Genomic DNA, 19440 nt, shown 5'->3' on the forward strand with positions numbered 1-19440 from the left:
CAATAATTAATGCTTTTTTTTCGGCTCTTGCGTTAAATTTCTTAGTTGAAAAAACACCGATCAGATCACCCTTTCATACAACAGATAGTAAATCCAGTATTATTAAAAACTGGATCATTGGATAATGCAATTCGAGAATTTTGATTGGCCAAGCCATCATGGGTTATGAGCCATTATACCATGATCTACAAACACGGCAAGCATATGCAGGACTTTTTGGGCCTTTTAATTCTTATTATAGTCTAGTTTTCCATATTTTGGGGGCGTTTTTAATAAAACAATTATTCCACCCGCGCTTGTTGGATATGAGATGATTATAGCCAACTCGGCGCTACGCGCCTCGTTGGCTATCTATTTTGTGTGTGACTGGAACGAGTTTTAGTTTTCGTTGCATATAATATCCGGTTATCCTATGACTCTTTAACACATCTCACCAGATTAATATTCTCCCGGTATTGTTAAGAAAATGTATTGAACATATTTAAACACCATCGTAAAAACATGTAAAGCGTCCGTTTACTGGTTTTAATTGGAATGAATGCAGTTAACAACAGTTTTAAAAAGGGAAAACTATTCAACGATCGCATTTAATCCTATGAATGGGCCACGGAAAGAGAAATTTGGACTTCGGACTATGGAACTGAACTTGATATTGAGCAAGGTATTGCAACATAAAAACAAACACTGAAATATTGTGAAATTAAAGCAAATCGGCTAAAAAATCCTTTGAAAAAAGTGTAGGCTACCTGTAGCCCTTACACTTTGAGGCCCAGTACAGAGACAAGTAGTATGGCAAAGCAAGAATGCGGAATAGAGCGATTTTCAATTGAGTGTCGTAAAACCAAAACCAAAGTGATTACTTTGGCCAATCAAAAACGACCGAGACAATCCAGTAAACCAATGCAAACTCGAAGTAATTACACGTAGCCTACACAAAGCGCGGGAAAATGTGCACGCGCGGGCCACGATTGGTTTTGGTTTCACTTCTGGTTGGTTGAAAAAGTGGCGCGAGAACTTTGAACCAATCACTGAGTGAAGTAATCATAAACTAAAGCAATTCGCTAATTACTTTCGACAGTCAATTGAAAACCACTCTATGCAGAGGTGATGATGTTGATGGATGAAATTAAGGAATGGTCTTTGAAGTTAAATGTTGACCAACTGCCCTGTGAGAAGCCTGAAAAAAAAAAGGGGTACTCAGTGGGATTCACACCCATATCTCTTACGAGCAGAACAACCCAAAGATGAAAAGAAGTAATGCTACTTGTAACTGCATTTGGGGCAAATGACATATACCTTAAACCAGTTTTGCTGTAATTATTAGGGATCGAACCAAAGCATATCCTTGGCAATCAAAAGCTTTCCCAACTGAACTGCAGGATATATGTAGGTGCATATACAAAACAAAGTCATGCGTCCCGTTTGCCAAGAGTGCTCAATGCCGTAAATGCAAACCTTTGTTTGGCTGAAAAGCTCTGCATTTATACTTCAAAAGACCCGGGATTGTTGAATAAAGGTTCTGAATTAGTAACCAAATGCAGGCATGAAAACAAATTCTACGCAGCCAACCAGAACAAGAGCCTCCGCGGTAGTACCATTAAGTAGAGTAGAACATTGGTATTTAGCTTTTAGTCTGATGATCGCTTCGGCGTGAAACCCATGTGTAACTAAACTAAATATAGTCCCATATTCTACTTGTGTATATGTAGGTGCATGTATCTTATATGAGTGGAAATGGCTTTCATTAATTTAAAATAAATAACAGTATGGTAAGAACTTTTGCCCTTTTAGTGTAATATCAGAACTTACTGTCGCCAGTATCACAGATCGTTCAATAATGTGTAATGAATTCAAATTAGGATCAGCTTGGTCAAAATTGAACCTGCTGTTGAAACTTGATCTCGCAGTAAAAATTGCAAATTCATTATGTGGTCATCACAAATTAAAAGAGAACAAATAGCATATTGGCTGTTCTCAACTTTCTTTTGGCATGCACTGTGTAATAAGCACATGTTAATAGACTGAAATAACTTTACAATTCTACCTTTTTAAGTATCAGAGAGATCTGTAGAGAACTCTAATCAAATCAAACGAAATTAACTGTTGGATCTGTTAAGGAAAGGACTATAGTATTGTGTGACAATTTTTAAATATCTCCTCCCAGGATCAAATTAACGAGGTAAAAATTGTCACAAACCGAATCAGGGAACATGTAAGAAAAGCAGTGCTTCAAAAAAACTAAAGAATCTGCAGCTAACATCTCAGTGATGTTTTTGGATCAGTTACATGTTGGGAAACTGCCATGTGAGAAGCCTAAAAAAAATTTAGGCCACTCAGTGGGATTCACACCCATGACCTCTCAGATACTAGTTAAGAACTATACACTTCCAATATTGACATTGAAGGAGCCGTATCCCTTACGATCAGGACAAACCAATGTGGAAATAAACTTGGTAATGCAGGCAGAAATTAAGATGTCAGCCAAACTCCTTGATTGAAAATTAACAAGCTCTTTGACTCTATGGGAATCAAACCAAAGCAATTTGGTGACAGGCAAGAGTTTTACAAACTGCACCGTTTTTGCAAATTTTCTGAAAAGATGGGTTTGGTTTTAAAAGCAACAAACTTTGACTGCACATCAATTTGCACTTTGCTGTGATATTACAAGCGACTGCTACTAGCGGCAGCGTAAATGAGCATGGACTTTGATAATGATTAGGCCCGGGTTGCTCGAAGCATGGTTAGGGCTAACCAGCGTTAAATACCATGGAAACCTATAAATTTTGACACCTCTTAACCAACGGTTAGCGCAAACCAGGCTTCGAGCAACCAGTCCCAGCCTGGTGATACATGTAACTGCATCTCTTGTTGAAACCACCCATCAAAAATTGCCAATACAGTACATAATCTGATCATTACCGAGCGGTACCACATACTGCAGGCATCACTATCAGCCAAAACGTTTGTATGGACAACATGCAAAGTGTGTGTACATGAGTAAAAGAATCACTTTTCCTGGATAACATTAGTGAGGTGTTTGTACATCAGTATAACAGAATTAATTATGGACAAGAAATACTCTGAGTCGGTGTACCCCTTAAGTAGTTTGTAATTACCACAGAGATCTGTAGAAATGCCTATCAAAACAAATGTAATTAACAGACTGAGTTGGCTCTATTAAGGAGAGGAGTTTTGTTTGACACCTTCAGACAGCGTTCAGTTATAGTTTGCCCCTTATATATGACATAAAACAAGTGAAAAAACGGCCAAAAATTAGGAAAAAATTTTGAGTCATGTTCCTGTGGCTTGTTGTGGGAGATGCCAAACACCCATGACTCATAACGATTGAAATTAAAGTTGGATATTAAGGTCAGTGCGAAAGCAAAACCTCTCTTCAAACCACCTATTTCATAAAGCACCCATTAAGTGTGTGTATATCAATAGATGAATAGACTCACATCGATTGTAGTTAATAATAATATAGTAATAATTGGCAGTGCTAATCACCCTTCACTTGCAGTATTAGGACTGAATTGTGAAAGAGCGCAGTGCACGATATAAGGCTGAAGGCAAGCAAAAGCGCCTCTGGCTGCCGTTGTACAGTCCATGTTTGATGTCGGAGCACAGCACCACAGGTAGATGTTAATTAGCTGTGAGTGGGAAAACAACACTCTTCATATCTCATTTCATAAAACAAATATCGAGTAAGGATAGATGGCCAAATGATGCCAGTCACGTGACCCCAAGCTGGGAGGAGAGTCTAGCGCGCTCCACATAGCCGCAATCATCAACCAATCCCAGGTCATGCTCCATGCAATCTAACAGGTCATTGCACACAATTGCAGTAGTCAACTTTGTTGAATACAGGCTGAATACAGTTTAGCAGCTCTCTGTATTGCGACGGTTAGGATGTTTACAGGAACCATAACCGGGTCGCTGTCTGAGATTTCATGGCTGGTGTCAGAGGATGGTCTGTGTTCAAGCTGGGGTCACTCAGATTTAGCTTCAGTCACAATGCCACCAAATCAAAACACCTGATAACATACCAAGGGCTTAAGATTCCCTAGTGACGGAGGTGTTGCTTTCTAGTATAGTGTAGAGGAATTGTGTCTTAGAGCCGTATCTTGCAAGAGCAGGAAAAACCAATGTGGAAATAAAAATCCTAACACAGGGAGAAACTATCATGTTAGCCAAACTCTCAATAAAAAAAACTTGACTTGTTGAGTTTATGAGAATCAAACCCAAGCACACCGGTGACAGGCAAGAGTTTTACATTCCTGAAAGTTCGCCCGGATGACACGTGAACTGTGTGTACATCAATAGACGAAGAGACTCAAATTGATTGTAGTTTTCTCACAATATAGGGTTATGTAATAATTGGCAGTGCTAATCACCCTTTAATTGCAGTATTACGACTGAATTGCAAAAAGGGCGCAGCTCACGACTCATATCAGGGAAAGTGTGGCCACTGGAAAGGTTGTCCAAAGGTAGGGATTTAGTTTAATTTTATTTCTGGGCAGGGGGGAGAGGTGAAGCCAATGTGTTTTTTTTTTTTCCGCAAAATTTAAAACCTTCAGAAATTCTTGGTATCAGTAAGTAAACAAAGTCAAAATTTGTCTGTACATGTCCTAGTATTACAAATGACATACTTAACGTAACTTCTTTTTTCCAGCTTGCAGAATGCCGTACATTAAAACTTTCTTAAGTCTGAGAAGGTAAGCTGGATGGCATGGAGCAATAATGAAATTGTGTACATTACCCAATGAACTCATACCTGTAACACTGTACAAACATATTAACTTACTGCAAGTACAGTGTAAATGAAATTTAAATAAAACTGTAATAAGAGATGTAAACAAATACATGTACATGTGCTTTCTAATGGTCTTAAAATAAATGGAAGCAGTGCTTTGATAAATGGCCTGGTCTTAACTGCAGCGCTCAATGAAACCTCCCTCCCTGTACAACACATAATCACATGATATACTGATCATTACAGATTTTAACAACAAAAGGTACAGTGCATGTGTGTGTTGTTTTTGTTTTTGTGCATTCAGAGGGTTTGGTTTTTAAATCAATGGAAGCGATGCTTTTTGCCAGCTTGCTGTGATATTTGAAGGGCGGCCACATGTACATGTAAGATACATTGGGCATAAACTTTGATAATAAGCCTGGTCTCAATTGCGTCGCTCATTGAAACCTCCCTCCCTGTAAAACACATAATCACATAATATACTGTGCCCGGTTGTTCGAAAGCCGATTAACTTAATCCAGGATTAGCGTACACTTTTGTTTCATGTTTTCAACTTTTAGTTGATAGTTTCTTTTGCTTATTTTTCTCTTTCAGGGTTGACTTCTGCTAATGCAAAGTTTTGCTGAATATCAGTGTTGAACAACATTTGAGAGTAGAGAAATATAACTCCAAGGTTAATTTTTAATCTGGGATTAGCGTTAATCGGCTTTTCAACAACCGGGCCCTGATCATTACAGATTTTCACAACAAAAGGTAGAGTGCATGTGTGTGTTGTTTCTGTTTTTGTGCATTTACAGGGTTTGGTTTTTAAATCAATGGAAGCGATGCTTTTTGCCAGCTTGCTGTGATATTTGAAGGGCGGCCTCATGTAAGATACAGTGGGCATAAACTTTGATAATCAGCCTGGTCTTAATTGCGTCACTCATTGAAACCTCCCTGTAAAACATGTAATATGCTGATCGTTACAGATTAAAACAGCAACAGGTCGTTTTTTTTCCTTTTTGTTAATAATTTATTGATATCAAATATTTGTGAAAAATTGTAAGAGGATGGCGCATTCTTGGAATGAATGCGTGACCAGTCCCTAAAAACATGGCCTGAGAACTAAAAACACCATACCCTAAGAAAGTTTGCCCGGATGACACGTGAACTGTGTGTACATCAATAGACGAACACACTCACATCGATTGTAGTTAATAATAATAGACTTATGTAATAATTGGCAGTGCTAATCACCCTTTACTTGCAGTATTAGGACTGAATTGCAAAAGGGCACAGCTCACGATATTGTGCTGAAAGCATGCGAAAACGCCTCTGGGTACCGCTGGACAGGACCATGTTTGATGTCGAAGCACAGCACCACAGGTAGATGTTAATTAGCTGTGAGTAGGAAAGCAACACCTCTCTTCATACCCTGTTTCATAAAAAAAATATAGAGTAACGATAGATGGCCAAATGATGCCACCCACGTGACCCCAAGCTGGGTGGAGAGTCTAGTGCACTCCACTTGGTGCTTGTGTCACTTTCCCGCTTCCCGAGGCCCACATAGTCGTGATCATCAAACAATCCCAGGTCATGCTCCATACAATCTAACAGGTCATTGCACACAATTGCAGTAGTCAACTTTGTTGAATACAGGCTGAATACAGTTCAGCAGCTCTCTGTATTGTGACTGTTAGGATGTTACAGGAACCATAACTGGGTCGCTGTCTGAGATTTCATGGCTGGTGTCAGAGGACGGTCTGTGTTCAAGCTGGGGTCACTCAGATTTAGCTTTAGTTACAATGCCACCAAATCAAAACGTCTGATAACATACCAAGGGCTTAAGATTCCCTAGTGACGGAGGTGTTGCTTTCTAGTATAGTGTAGAGGAATTGTGTCTTTAATAACTAAAGATCTTCCTGACACAGAAAGAACTTTTTTTTTTTCAGGATGTGACTAAGTGAATGTGTAAGAAAAAGGATAAAACTAGAGAATCTGATACTAAAATCAGTTTGATGACTATGATCAAAATTAAGGAATGATGGTGTAAGTTACATGTTGAGCAATTGCCAATTAAAGAAGCCTGAAAAAAAAATTTCAGGCCAACACTTGGATTCAAACCCATAATCTCTGAGATGGTACAGCTAGCTAACACTCCTCCAATAGTAAGATTGCAGGAGCCGTATCTCGCAAGAGCAGGAAAAACCAATGTGGAAATAAAAATCCTAACACAGGGAGAAACTATCATGTTAGCCAAACTCTTAATCCAAAAAACTTGATTTGTTGAGTTTATGAGAATCAAACCCAAGCACACTGGTGGCAGGCAAGAGTTTTACGTTCCTGAAAGTTCGCCCGGATGACACGTGAACTGTGTGTAAATCAATAGACAAAGAGACTCACATTGATTGTAGTTTTATAATGTCCATTCAGAGGGTTTGGTTTTTAAATCAATGGAAGCGATGCTTTTTGCCAGCTTGCTGTGATATTTGAAGGGCGGCCTCATGTAAGATACAGTGGGCATAAACTTTGATAATCAGCCTGGTCTTAATTGCGTCGCTCATTGAAACCTCCCTCCCTGTAAAACACGTAATCACATAATATACTGGGCCCGGTTGTTCGAAAGCCGATTAACTTAATCCAGGATTAGCGTACACTTTTGTTTCATGTTTTCAACTTTTAGTTGATAGTTTCTTTTGCTTATTTTTCTCTTTCAGGGTTGACTTCTGCTAATGCAAAGTTTTGCTGAATATCAGTGTTGAACAACATTTGAGAGTAGAGAAATATAACTCCAAGGTTAATTTTTAATCTGGCATTAGCGTTAATCGGCTTTTCAACAACTGGGCCCTGATCATTACAGATTTTCACAACAAAAGGTAGAGTGCATGTGTGTGTTGTTTCTGTTTTTGTGCATTTACAGGGTTTGGTTTTTAAATCAATGGAAGCGATGCTTTTTGCCAGCTTGCTGTGATATTTGAAGGGCGGCCTCATGTAAGATACAGTGGGCATAAACTTTGATAATCAGCCTGGTCTTAATTGCGTCACTCATTGAAACCTCCCTGTAAAACATGTAATATGCTGATCATTACAGATTAAAACAGCAACAGGTCGTTTTTTTCCTTTTTGTTAATAATTTATTGATATCAAGCATTTGTGAAAAATTGTAAGAGGATGGCGCATTCTTGGAATGAATGCGTGACGAGTCCCTGAGGACATGGCCTGAGAACTAAAAACACCATACCCTAAGAAAGTTCGCCCGGATGACACGTGAACTGTGTGTACATCAATAGACGAATAGACTCACATCAATTGTAGTTAATAATAATATACACTTATGTAATAATTGACAGTGCTAATCACCCTTTACTTGCAGTATTAGGACTGAATTGCAAAAGGGCACAGCTCACGATATTGTGCTGAAAGCATGCGAAAACGCCTCTGGGTACCGCTGGACAGGACCATGTTTGATGTCGAAGCACAGCACCACAGGTAGATGTTAATTAGCTGTGAGTAGGAAAGCAACACCTCTCTTCATATGCTGTTTCATAAAACAAATATAGAGTAACGATAGATGGCCAAATGATGCCACCCACGTGACCCCAAGCTGGGTGGAGAGTCTAGTGCACTCCACTTGGTGCTTGTGTCACTTTCCCGCTTCCCGAGGCCCACACAGTCGTGATCATCAACCAATCCCAGGTCATGCTCCATACAATCTAACAGGTCATTGCACACAATTGCAGTAGTCAACTTTGTTGAATACAGGCTGAATACAGTTCAGCAGCTCTCTGTATTGTGACTGTTAGGATGTTACAGGAACCATAACTGGGTCGCTGTCTGAGATTTCATGGCTGGTGTCAGAGGACGGTCTGTGTTCAAGCTGGGGTCACTCAGATTTAGCTTCAGTTACAATGCCACCAAATCAAAACACCTGATAACATACCAAGGGCTTAAGATTCCCTAGTGACGGAGGTGTTGCTTTCTAGTATAGTGTAGAGGAATTGTGTCTTTAATAACTAAAGATCTTCCTGACACAGAAAGAACTTTTTGTTTTTCAGGAAGTGACTAAGTGAATGTGTAAGAAAAAGGATAAAACTAGAGAATCTGATACTAAAATCAGTTTGATGACTATGATCAAAATTAAGGAATGATGGTGTAAGTTACATGTTGAGCAACTGCCAATTGAAAAAGCCTGAAAAAAAAATTTCAGGCCAACAGTTGGATTCCCACCCATAATCTCCGAGATGCTACAGCTAGCTAACACTCCTCCAATAGTAAGATTGCAGGAGCCATATCTTGCAAGAGCAGGAAAAACCAATGTGGAAATAAAAATCCTAACACAGGGAGAAACTATCATGTTAGCCAAACTCTTAATCCAAAAAACTTGATTTGTTGAGTTTATGAGAATCAAACCCAAGCACACTGGTGGCAGGCAAGAGTTTTACGTTCCCGAAAGTTCGCCCGGATGACACGTGAACTGTGTGTACATCAATAGACAAAGAGACTCACATTGATTGTAGTTTTATAATGTGTATTCAGAGGGTTTAGTTTTTAAATCAATGGAAGCGATGCTTTTTGCCAGCTTGCTGTGATATTTGAAGGGCGGCCTCATGTAAGATACAGTGGGCATAAACTTTGATAATCAGCCTGGTCTTAATTGCGTCGCTCATTGAAACCTCCCTCCCTGTAAAACACATAATCACATAATATACTGGGCCCGGTTGTTCGAAAGCCGATTAACTTAATCCAGGATTAGCGTACACTTTTGTTTCATGTTTTCAACTTTTAGTTGATAGTTTCTTTTGCTTATTTTTCTCTTTCAGGGTTGACTTCTGCTAATGCAAAGTTTTGCTGAACATCAGTGTTGAACAACATTTGAGAGTAGAGAAATATAACTCCAAGGTTAATTTTTAATCTGGGATTAGCGTTAATCGGCTTTTGAACAACCGGGCCCTGATCATTACAGATTTTCACAACGAAAGGTAGAGTGCATGTGTGTGTTGTTTCTGTTTTTGTGCATTTACAGGGTTTGGTTTTTAAATCAATGGAAGCGATGCTTTTTGCCAGCTTGCTGTGATATTTGAAGGGCGGCCTCATGTAAGATACAGTGGGCATAAACTTTGATAATCAGCCTGGTCTTAATTGCGTCACTCATTGAAACCTCCCTGTAAAACATGTAATATGCTGATTGTTACAGATTAAAACAGCAACAGGTCGTTTTTTTCGTTTTTGTTAATAATTTATTGATATCAAATATTTGTGAAAAATTGTAAGAGGATGGCGCATTCTTGGAATGAATGCGTGACCAGTCCCTAAAAACATGGCCTGAGAACTAAAAACACCATACCCTAAGAAAGTTTGCCCGGATGACACGTGAACTGTGTGTACATCAATAGACGAACACACTCACATCGATTGTAGTTAATAATAATAGACTTATGTAATAATTGGCAGTGCTAATCACCCTTTACTTGCAGTATTAGGACTGAATTGCAAAAGGGCACAGCTCACGATATTGTGCTGAAAGCATGCGAAAACGCCTCTGGGTACCGCTGGACAGGACCATGTTTGATGTCGAAGCACAGCACCACAGGTAGATGTTAATTAGCTGTGAGTAGGAAAGCAACACCTCTCTTCATACCCTGTTTCATAAAACAAATATAGAGTAACGATAGATGGCCAAATGATGCCACCCACGTGACCCCAAGCTGGGTGGAGAGTCTAGTGCACTCCACTTGGTGCTTGTGTCACTTTCCCGCTTCCCGAGGCCCACATAGTCGTGATCATCAAACAATCCCAGGTCATGCTCCATACAATCTAACAGGTCATTGCACACAATTGCAGTAGTCAACTTTGTTGAATACAGGCTGAATACAGTTCAGCAGCTCTCTGTATTGTGACTGTTAGGATGTTACAGGAACCATAACTGGGTCGCTGTCTGAGATTTCATGGCTGGTGTCAGAGGACGGTCTGTGTTCAAGCTGGGGTCACTCAGATTTAGCTTTAGTTACAATGCCACCAAATCAAAACGTCTGATAACATACCAAGGGCTTAAGATTCCCTAGTGACGGAGGTGTTGCTTTCTAGTATAGTGTAGAGGAATTGTGTCTTTAATAACTAAAGATCTTCCTGACACAGAAAGAACTTTTTTTTTCAGGATGTGACTAAGTGAATGTGTAAGAAAAAGGATAAAACTAGAGAATCTGATACTAAAATCAGTTTGATGACTATGATCAAAATTAAGGAATGATGGTGTAAGTTACATGTTGAGCAATTGCCAATTAAAGAAGCCTGAAAAAAAAATTTCAGGCCAACACTTGGATTGAAACCCATAATCTCTGAGATGGTACAGCTAGCTAACACTCCTCCAATAGTAAGATTGCAGGAGCCGTATCTCGCAAGAGCAGGAAAAACCAATGTGGAAATAAAAATCCTAACACAGGGAGAAACTATCATGTTAGCCAAACTCTTAATCCAAAAAACTTGATTTGTTGAGTTTATGAGAATCAAACCCAAGCACACTGGTGGCAGGCAAGAGTTTTACGTTCCTGAAAGTTCGCCCGGATGACACGTGAACTGTGTGTACATCAATAGACAAAGAGACTCACATTGATTGTAGTTTTATAATGTCCATTCAGAGGGTTTGGTTTTTAAATCAATGGAAGCGATGCTTTTTGCCAGCTTGCTGTGATATTTGAAGGGCGGCCTCATGTAAGATACAGTGGGCATAAACTTTGATAATCAGCCTGGTCTTAATTGCGTCACTCATTGAAACCTCCCTGTAAAACATGTAATATGCTGATCGTTACAGATTAAAACAGCAACAGGTGGTTTTTTTTCCTTTTTGTTAATAATTTATTGATATCAAATATTTGTGAAAAATTGTAAGAGGATGGCGCATTCTTGGAATGAATGCGTGACCAGTCCCTAAGGACATGGCCTGAGAACTAAAAACACCATACCCTAAGAAAGTTTGCCGGGATGACACGTGAACTGTGTGTACATCAATAGACGAACACACTCACATCGATTGTAGTTAATAATAATAGACTTATGTAATAATTGGCAGTGCTAATCACCCTTTACTTGCAGTATTAGGACTGAATAGCAAAAGGGCACAGCTCACGATATTGTGCTGAAAGCATGCGAAAACGCCTCTGGGTACCGCTGGACAGGACCATGTTTGATGTCGAAGCACAGCACCACAGGTAGATGTTAATTAGCTGTGAGTAGGAAAGCAACTGTTACACCTCTCTTCATACCCTGTTTCATAAAAAAAATATAGAGTAACGATAGATGGCCAAATGATGCCACCCACGTGACCCCAAGCTGGGTGGAGAGTCTAGTGCACTCCACTTGGTGCTTGTGTCACTTTCCCGCTTCCTGAGGCCCACATAGTCGTGATCATCAAACAATCCCAGGTCATGCTCCATACAATCTAACAGGTCATTGCACACAATTGCAGTAGTCAACTTTGTTGAATACAGGCTGAATACAGTTCAGCAGCTCTCTGTATTGTGACTGTTAGGATGTTACAGGAACCATAACTGGGTCGCTGTCTGAGATTTCATGGCTGGTGTCAGAGGACGGTCTGTGTTCAAGCTGGGGTCACTCAGATTTAGCTTTAGTTACAATGCCACCAAATCAAAACGTCTGATAACATACCAAGGGCTTAAGATTCCCTAGTGACGGAGGTGTTGCTTTCTAGTATAGTGTAGAGGAATTGTGTCTTTAATAACTAAAGATCTTCCTGACACAGAAAGAACTTTTTTTTTTCAGGATGTGACTAAGTGAATGTGTAAGAAAAAGGATAAAACTAGAGAATCTGATACTAAAATCAGTTTGATGACTATGATCAAAATTAAGGAATGATGGTGTAAGTTACATGTTGAGCAATTGCCAATTAAAGAAGCCTGAAAAAAAAATTTCAGGCCAACACTTGGATTGAAACCCATAATCTCTGAGATGGTACAGCTAGCTAACACTCCTCCAATAGTAAGATTGCAGGAGCCGTATCTCGCAAGAGCAGGAAAAACCAATGTGGAAATAAAAATCCTAACACAGGGAGAAACTATCATGTTAGCCAAACTCTTAATCCAAAAAACTTGATTTGTTGAGTTTATGAGAATCAAACCCAAGCACACTGGTGGCAGGCAAGAGTTTTACGTTCCTGAAAGTTCGCCCGGATGACACGTGAACTGTGTGTACATCAATAGACAAAGAGACTCACATTGATTGTAGTTTTATAATGTGCATTCAGAGGGTTTGGTTTTTAAATCAATGGAAGCGATGCTTTTTGCCAGCTTGCTGTGATATTTGAAGGGCGGCCTCATGTAAGATACAGTGGGCATAAACTTTGATAATCAGCCTGGTCTTAATTGCGTCGCTCATTGAAACCTCCTTCCCTGTAAAACACGTAATCACATAATATACTGGGCCCGGTTGTTCGAAAGCCGATTAACTTCATCCAGGATTAGCGTACACTTTTGTTTCATGTTTTCAACTTTTAGTTGATAGTTTCTTTTGCTTATTTTTCTCTTTCAGGGTTGACTTCTGCTAATGCAAAGATTTTCACAACGAAAGGTAGAGTGCATGTGTGTGTTGTTTCTGTTTTTGTGCATTTACAGGGTTTGGTTTTTAAATCAATGGAAGCGATGCTTTTTGCCAGCTTGCTGTGATATTTGAAGGGCGGCCTCATGTAAGATACAGTGGGCATAAACTTTGATAATCAGCCTGGTCTTAATTGCGTCACTCATTGAAACCTCCCTGTAAAACATGTAATATGCTGATCGTTACAGATTAAAACAGCAACAGGTCGTTTTTTTCCTTTTTGTTAATAATTTATTGATATCAAGCATTTGTAAAAAATTGTAAGAGGATGGCGCATTCTTGGAATGAATGCGTGACGAGTCCCTGAGGACATGGCCTGAGAACTAAAAACACCATATCCTAAGAAAGTTCGCCCGGATGACACGTGAACTGTGTGTACATCAATAGACGAATAGACTCACATCAATTGTACTTAATAATAATATAGACTTATGTAATAATTGGCAGTGCTAATCACCCTTTACTTGCAGTATTAGGACTGAATTGCAAAAGGGCGCAGCTCATGATATTGTGCTGAAAGCATGCGAAAACTCCTCTAGGTACCGCTGGACAGCACCATGTTTGATGTCGAAGCACAGCACCACAGGTAGATGTTAATTAGCTGTGAGTAGGAAAGCAACACCTCTCTTCATATCCTGTTTCATAAAACAAATATAGAGTAACGATAGATGGCCAAATGATGCCACCCACGTGACTCCAAGCTGGGTGGAGAGTCTAGTGCACTCCACTTGGTGCTTGTGTCACTTTCCCGCTTCCCGAGGCCCACATAGTCGTGATCATCAACCAATCCCAGGTCATGCTCCATACAATCTAATAGGTCATTGCACACAATTGCAGTAGTCAACTTTGTTGAATACAGGCTGAATACAGTTCAGCAGCTCTCTGTATTGTGACTGTTAGGATGTTACAGGAACCATAACTGGGTCGCTGTCTGAGATTTCATGGCTGGTGTCAGAGGACGGTCTGTGTTCAAGCTGGGGTCACTCAGATTTAGCTTCAGTTACAATGCCACCAAATCAAAACGCCTGATAACATAACAAGGGCTTAAGATTCGGAAGTGATGGAGGTGTTGCTTTCTAGTATAGCTAGTGTAGAGAAAAAGTCTGTTTAATTATTAGACATCTTCCTGATACAACAAAAAACTTGCAAATTTTTTCAGGAAGTGATTAAGTGAATGTGTATGAAAAAGAATAAAACTAGACAATCTGATGCTAAAATCAGTTTCAATTGATGACTATAGAAAATTAAAGGAATATGATCTTTGTGATTTCTTTGTTAGTTAGAGGTTTATTTCAAGCATGATTGTGCATTAATACAAGGCTGTTCTGAGTATGGCCGCCATGTTGTGAAAACATGTTGTGTGGTTGATAACAATAATGTATTTAATTTGGTTTAATCCATTGCAACTCTAACCATCCGTAGGTTTCTCAGTTTTTAACACTGGGAACAGCGATGGGATTGATTGTGTACAATGGTCGTAGTAAACATTGAAATTCAAGTCATACATTGTAGCGCTGTTTGATTGCAAAGGTAATTCGTCGGTGTTAGCAACACAGTGGAAGAAGTGGCTCGAATCGTTTGGTGGCCAAGGGAGAGGTGAATATTATGCACAAAAGAACCTCTGAGTCAATGCTTTGCTACCTCACACAGTGGGAATAGAGCTTCAGGAGTTGTATGAAAATGTCTTAAAACTGACCCAGGCCTGGGTGCTGCAGTTGAAGAAGATACAGCTACCAGCATCTTGTAACTTACTTACTTATTAATTGCAAATAATTATTAGATAAGATGTTATCCAGGCTGGAAAAGCACGGTATAGTACCTAAATGATCAAAGTTTATGGTGCCAACTATGTAGAGTTCCTCGGCTACTGAGTGGATGGAGAGGGTCGGCACCCTTCAGAGGAGAAGATTGCAGCCATGTTAATGAAGTGCTAAGCCCAAAGAATGAGGCAGAAATGTGCTCCTATTTAGGACTGCTGAACCTCTATGGCACTTTCATACCCAACTTCTCCTCACTGCTACAGCCATTACATGAACTGCTTCAAAAGGGAGTGAGATGGGATTGAACAGTAAAGTGTGAACAGTGGGATTCACGCCCATGATCTTTGAGATGCTACAGCCAATGCTCCTCCAATATTGAAATTTAAGGAGCTGTATCTCCTAAGAGTAGGACAAACCAAAGTGGAAATAAAAATCGTAACATACTTGTAGGTTTGTTGACTTTATGGGAGTCAAACACAATTAGCACATTGGTAGCAAATTCCAATGTTGCTGCCAGTTTTATTGAAAAGTGGGTTTAGTTTTCAAAGCAACAAACTTTGTGCATTTTACCAGTTTGCTGTGATATAATACAAGAGACTGCTTAGCCTAGTAGTGACACGATGCCAAATGTGCATAGACTTTGATAATGATCAGCCAGCCTGCATGGTGATACATGTAACTGCTAGTGTCGCTAAAACCAGCGTCAAACCACCCAGGAAAACTTGCCAATACTGTACATAGTATGATAATCACAGATTGGACAAAACACAGTCCATGCTGCAGGCAACACAAATCACAGTGAAGTTTGCCTAGATAATTGTGTGTACATCAGTATTGTTATGGACAAGAAATAAAGTTGGAGTTAGTGAAGTAATTTTAACAGAAATAATTAACATATTACAAGCATGTGAATTGCATATAATTTATAAAGGAATTGAAGAAACGACACTTGCAATTGCATTTGGAGTAATTCACACTTTTAACTACATGTAAATTTTGCCATAATGATCAAGCACATTGTGATCAAGCACTTAGTACAAGTGCACTACCACAAAAACAAATTAAAACTTGAGTAACCAAGTATTTAAAGTGAACACGTGAGGAAAGGAGCCATTTAAAAAACAAGGGAATCTGATGCTATTGCATGTATTACCGGCCGTAGGAATTTAAAGAATGATCTTTGTTCTGTGCAACTTGCATGTAAAAAGACTGAAAACATGCAAGATCATTTTAGCACTTTCTGATATTGTGACTGTCTCAGTCACTGCAAGTAGAACACTTAGATCAACCCAGTTATATAAATTTGCAACTGTCGTTGAAACTCAATCCTTTACAAAGATATTAAGAACTCAAAGTGTACATTAAAATATTTGTCAACACTAATTATTGTTGCAATGCTACATATACTACATTCATAAATACAGTAATACTATCATTTTCTACACAACCATGTCATTGTAATGTGATTAAAAAATGGAAAATATCATAGGTACAGAAAAGGTGCTTTCAATTTGCAGTTAAAAGAGCAAAAATTATTGTTCAATGTCAGCATAAATTGAAACTCCTACGATGCATAAAAGAAACAAACCTTACTCTTACCAGTGAATTAATGCACATATATACATGTACATAAGCAGTGGTATATAAGGCAAGGCAGTGAAACAATCAGATTGAGTTATGCCTTTACAGTGTAAGTTACGCAGGGCAATCATATCTTCCAACCAAGTGTAAATCCATATCTGTTGAGAGGGGGTAAAAAATAATGTGAGTCTAAAGTGCTTCTATGACCAAAAAACAATTTTTATTTTCTTGGATTTCAAAACCATGTTAACTAAACCGTAACTGATCCAAGTTTTAAGCCTTATTAATTAATTTCGAAAAGACACCTGTTTATTTTGACTGGAATTTTCCTGTTTAATGGTCCACCACTACTATCTTTAAAATCTTGAGAGACCTGGATCGAGGAAAAAATGACATCGAAGACTCAATTATAGTTTAAGAATGTGTGTGTATGCGACTGAATTAATGAGGACATTAAACCATTGACTCCTGGGGGATCCCCATTGAAGAGTAAAATCGTCTGGCGTTAGACAGAGTAAAATACTAAGTCTGCCCAGTTCAAAGGGTTAATATGCAGCACAGGCGTTTCAGGCTTACTCCTGTTTTGCATATATAATAAGCTGTGTTCACATGCTGAAATGTTAAGCTACCTATTGTAAACAACGTCACTTTTTCCTAGATCCAACCCTCTGAGGTCTAATCGGTCGCTTTGGAACATGAGTAGTGGTGGACCCTGAAATCTAAAACTTACACTGAAAGTAAATAACTTTTGGATAAGAATCAGATTAAAATGTTGCCAATGAAGTGTTGAGCCATCACACTTTCAAAATCTCAGGGAAAAAAAGAAGTGATTTTTTGACCATAGCAGCACTTTAAGAGTAACCAATAAGCACATTCTGGCCAACAGGTGTGACATCCAATTGCCACGTAAATACCTTACCTTAGTTAAAAGTTAAAAGATTTGAAATTTAAAGAAATGTCAAAAGCAGGAATGAAACAGAATATATATCTTAAATGCTCATATAGTGGAGGCGTGGAAATTGAATACATGAGGGTTAGATATCACCACAATTAACCAGAAAGTAAAGCAATGGTGACAAAAGCCTGAAGAAATCCAGGCTTGAGTGGGCCACGTTAATTTATCATGACAGTGATATTACATACCACCGCTCTACCAATTAGAATACTTCAGCACACGCTGTGATAGTGATTTCTCCCCGTAAAAACCTTATACTTGGAACTCCTTTGCTCACCTCCGTACAAACGCAAGTCCCCTACTTCGCCCAAGTGTCTTAACCGGACAAAAGACGTTTCTTTTGCATGAATTTTGCACGATACTATAAAAGCATGATAGTAAAGAATATGAGAGACAGTTGCGTGACTTTGCCCCAAAAGGTCTCAAAGGAGGCAAAATATATGATAGCAAACAAAACAATCATGTGTGACATCAGGGCAAACTTAAAAACGATACGCTTGACATATACAAAGAGATAAGGGAGTAACCCCCCCGGGCAAAGAGCGAAGGACAAAACAAAACATAAACATCCTATAATAACTTAAAACAAACTCCCCACCCCAACGGCAGTTTGGGAAGGAAAAGTATTGTTTCTTCGCGACGTGCCATCTGATACAGCAGGTAGGTATACGTTAAGAATTCGAACTATAAGTGCGGGTTGTCTCTTCAGAAGCTCCCAGTCTGGCATCATAAAGCTGGAATGGTGGGTAAAGGAAAGCCTTTGAAAGAAACCAAGGGTGAGAGATCATCTTACCGTAACAGCCAAATGTGGTTCGTAAAAAATATTGGCGCGTTCCGGTGAGGTTATCTCTCTTACCGTTCTGAAGATATTCCAAGTCCTATAAGTGACATTTCTCTAACTTTCGCTTCAAAACAAATGAAGCCAGCTACGTTTTTCATTCATAGGACTGGACAGCTCGACACTTATAAAAAAACCTCCTCAAAATACCGCCAACCTTCCGCCAACCAATCTAAACAAATTACCCACAATACCTTTCAAACCCAGTAAAAAAACTTAAAAATTTCACAAAAGTGGGCCATCAGGCGACTTGTATTTCCTATTTTTTTAGCCTTCCGAAGTTCGACCAAAAAATCGGCGATTTTTGAAAATTTTCCTTTGGTCCCCCCTTTGCTACTTTGCCAAAAATGGCCATTTTCGACACTTTTGCGAAAAATGTTATTTCTCGTCTAATAGGTCTTTTTTCATGCGGTTTTTTGCATAGCACAAATCTACGATAGTTTAGCTTTCAATCCATACTAATTAGGCCATCAGGCGACTTGTATTTCCTATTTTTTTAGCCTTCCGAAGTTCGACCAAAAAATCGGCGATTTTTGAAAATTTTCCTTTGGTCCCCCCTTTGCTACTTTGCCAAAAATGGCCATTTTCGACACTTTTGCGAAAAATGTTATTTCTCGTCTAATAGGTCTTTTTTCATGCGGTTTTTTGCATAGCACAAATCTACGATAGTTTAGCTTTCAATCCATACTAATTAGGCCATCAGGCGACTTGTATTTCCTATTTTTTTAGCCTTCCGAAGTTCGACCAAAAAATCGGCGATTTTTGAAAATTTTCCTTTGGTCCCCCCTTTGCTACTTTGCCAAAAATGGCCATTTTCGACACTTTTGCGAAAAATGTTATTTCTCGTCTAATAGGTCTTTTTTCATGCGGTTTTTTGCATAGCACAAATCTACGATAGTTTAGCTTTCAATCCATACTAATTAGGCCATCAGGCGACTTGTATTTCCTATTTTTTTAGCCTTCCGAA

At 39.1% G+C, this 19440-nt stretch overlaps 1 long non-coding RNA gene across 2 annotated transcripts; it reads right to left on the reverse strand.

Moving 5' to 3' along the window:
* Positions 1 to 1107: 1107 nt before the first annotated feature.
* LOC137986260 (uncharacterized) lies at positions 1108 to 18157 on the reverse strand. Of its 2 annotated transcripts, none has more exons than XR_011119675.1 (3): positions 17913 to 18157; positions 16699 to 16838; positions 1108 to 1177 (listed from the first exon to the last, which is right to left on the reverse strand). It is a non-coding gene; the product is annotated as an uncharacterized lncRNA (long non-coding RNA). The 2 variants fall into 2 exon arrangements; XR_011119676.1 differs by lacking the exon at positions 1108 to 1177 and adding an exon at positions 13841 to 13974.
* Positions 18158 to 19440: the final 1283 nt, after the last annotated feature.

The sequence above is a fragment of the Montipora foliosa genome, unplaced genomic scaffold, assembly GCF_036669935.1.
Source record: "Montipora foliosa isolate CH-2021 unplaced genomic scaffold, ASM3666993v2 scaffold_170, whole genome shotgun sequence".
NCBI lineage: Eukaryota > Metazoa > Cnidaria > Anthozoa > Scleractinia > Acroporidae > Montipora > Montipora foliosa.